This window comes from Volvox carteri (genome assembly GCF_000143455.1).
Source record: "Volvox carteri f. nagariensis unplaced genomic scaffold VOLCAscaffold_17, whole genome shotgun sequence".
Classification (NCBI taxonomy): Eukaryota; Viridiplantae; Chlorophyta; class Chlorophyceae; order Chlamydomonadales; family Volvocaceae; genus Volvox; species Volvox carteri.
Window position 1 is genome coordinate 1,285,217 of NW_003307560.1, and position 3,454 is coordinate 1,288,670.

The window sequence follows — 3,454 nt, forward strand, 5'->3', positions numbered from 1 at the left end:
CGAGACGTCATGGCGAGACGCCAATGGCGAGATGCCAATGGCGAGACGCCGACGGCAATACGCCGACGGCAAGGCGCGGACGGCAAGGCGCCGATGGCAAGGCGCCGACGGCAAGGCGCCGACGGCAAGGCGCCGACGGCAAGGCGGCCGACGGCGAGGCGGCCGACGGCAAAGCGGCCGACGGCGAGGCGGCCGACGGCAAAGCGGCCGACGGCAAAGCGGCCGACGGCGAGGCGGCCGACGGCAAAGCGGCCGACGGCGAGGCGGCCGACGGCGAGGCGGCGGACGGCCAGGCGGCATACGGCGAGGCGGCCGACGGCGAGGCGGCCGACCTAGTTGAAACCCTACGGATACGTGTTGTCCTGTTGGAAGTCCTCGCCCAGGCTCGCTCAGACCGGTGGCGGGAACGGGCGGGAGGTGGGCAGGGAAATACACACACAGGCACGTTGTTAACCAGCTAGCAGGGGACGCAACGAGCACAGACTTTGCACAGCAAAACGATATGGGCAGTTGTGCACAAAATGCAGAAACGTACTAATACGCACACAGGTGGATCGCGGGCAGTTTCGAATTCTCCATCGCAAGTAAAAACAATAGCATCCCCAGACATACCCACACATACGTATACATGCGGGCGCATATACACACACATACACACACACACATACTCTTACACACAACTACACACACACATACTCTTACACACAACTACACATACACACACCCGCGCGCGAGAGCACATTCTCACCCACATTTGAACACCTACCTACCTACCTACCTACCTACCTACCTACCTACCTACCTACCTACCTACCTACCTACCTACCTACCTACCTACCTACCTACCTACCTACCTACCTACCTACCTACCTACCTACCTACAATTGCGCACAAATACAAGACACTGAAGACCGCAACAATAACCATCGGCCGGCTTTGCAGCTTCTTTCTGAGTTTGCTGACCTTAGCTTTGCAGTTTTCTGCCTTTGTGCTTTTGCTTTTGCTGTCGCTGTTGCTGCTTGCCGGCACGACAGGAGAAAAACACCGCGCCACGAAACACCCACAGCAAGAAACTTTGCTCCGAACGTATGTACGACATCACTACATCACGAACGGACACAAAGTGGCACCCACGCAGTGAACATACGGGGAAAGACCTTCATGCCGTACTCCCTACACGCCGTACCTTGCCAAGGTACAACAACTTCATACCGAAATCCCCCTCCGTCACCAACTCGTCTATCCATGTGCAACGCGCCTTCAACCATAGAATCCAAGAACGATGGCCGACCTTGATACGACGTGTAACGGCCTCACGGCCGGAAATCTAGACGCGTCCTAACAAACATACGACATGTACGGGCGACCGTGCATCCGGCGTCACTCACCAGCAGCGGAAGACGATGTGAGCTTGACTGCGTTGATTAGAAGCGTTGACAATGGGGGCCCTTCCTTCACGCCGACGCAACGTCGCACTGGGGTCTTGGAGAGTTGAAATGTGGTGTACGCAGAGATTCTCGTTGCCAGGTGGAATGCGGTCGATCTGGAAGGTCTTGGGCAACTCCAATGAGCAGTCGTCTCTGTCGCGAGGAAGGTCACGGACATCGGACGAAGTGGTCATGTCTCGCCTAACGACGTGTACTTTCCTGCCAGACCGCCTAGCTTTCAGCCTTCGTAGGCTCCTTACATAGCTAAAGCACAACTGTCTGGATTACGCTCAAACGCCGCATACGCCCATATTCTTGCAGCAGAGCGCTGCACAAACACATGCCCGTCGAAAGCCCGTCGACAAAGCCCCTTATATTTCAAAGATCCATACACATGCTCAAGAAGCAAACATCTCACCTCAAAAAAATGAGTTGCCGCAAGTCGCACCTTGCCCTCACAAATGAGTCATGCAAGTCGATGTCCGTGAAGCGGCGACGCTGTGCCTGAAGCAACGTCAGCAGGGGTTCAATAAATAACTGCTTGAGCTAGCCGCGTAATAAATCAGAGCAATGGAACTGAAGTGCGGCGGCTACAACGCGAAGGTTTTGCAACGAACAGTACCTTGCAAACGTTTGCAGGGTCCACAGCAGCTTCTCAGGGCGCCGCGCAGCTGTTCAGGCTTCCTCATTTGCTGTTCATATGTAGGAAGCTAGCAGCTTTTACGGACGCACCAGAGCTGGAACAGGCCGAAAAGAAGGGCTCAAACGTTGGGTGAAAGCCTGTGATCAAATATCGGACGTTGTGCACATTTGCTAATGGAGCTGGAAGTGCTATGGGAGGTGCCTTTTGCCAGAGGCCAGCTAAATTGTACGGCGCAACAGCTGCAAATCCAAGTGTGTTGGTAAGGTGCAGTTCGGCGAACTCACTTTGTCGACAGTTAGCCTATTAAACTTTTAAATTATAGCTGTATGTCACTGCATTATCACGTTCACCTCCGTTCCTCTGCACCTGGTTACGTCCTCCCCGGAAGCAAGATCCCTAAGTGCAAGCCCTTGCAAACAACAGGTCAAGTTATCATGAAGGCCGTTGCCTCATTTTTGCTTATGTGGCATAGCGGGCGATTGACGTAATCTGCCCATGGCGGAAGTGCCAAGAGCTATTGATACAGCGTTATGGTTCTTGAAGTTCTTCTTGAGTATCTAAGGTGCTTTAAGTCACGTTTGCTTACAAATGGAACTGCGGCCCGAACAAGGGCGCCATGGAACTATCATGGGGGGCTTTCCTTTGACAGGGCTAAGCCATCCGTAGCTTCTTCTTTCGAGGTCATCCATCGATGCACCATCATTGTCACCCAGCACTGCTGTGAGCAGCGAGATCGTGCACCGCCCAGCTCCCTATCACCCTATATCCCTCCCGTTCACCCTCGCCCGTTAGCCCCTTCCCACCACATTTCCGTTTCCTATCACTTGTTGCCATCCATCCCTTGCTCCAACAAGTTCATGATCAGCTCCATCACTGTGCTGTCATCCCAACACCAAGTGACAACATGTAATCAGCAGCTGCCTTCATGATGCCGACCGAGCTGCGGTAGCCTGATAGTGGTCCACAGGGTGGCTGCAAGACAGACGGTCCGACACATCCAAGTACAAGAGAGTGCATGTATGATGTGTGGGACAGGGGGGTCATATCTTCACCCTACAGCCGCTACCTGGCAGATCCTGCCTTCCTGTGTTTATTTTCAATTTTGCCGGTGAATTTTCCAGTTCATCAGCTCCTAAAATGACAATTGCCGCGTCATAGATAAATGGTGGCAATGTAACGGTAAGATACCGAAGTGCACACAACAAGGGAGCCGACGCGGGTGCAGGGCTTGACGACCAAAGCGCACGCGGGCGCTACGAACTGTTGAAATACTTACACACCAACGGCACGCGGCCTGGATGTGGCGCTTACTGGCGCCGCTTCTCATCCAGCGCGTATCGGACAACCGCACTTTGCTGCTACTGCAGTTTCTCTTTATCTTCTG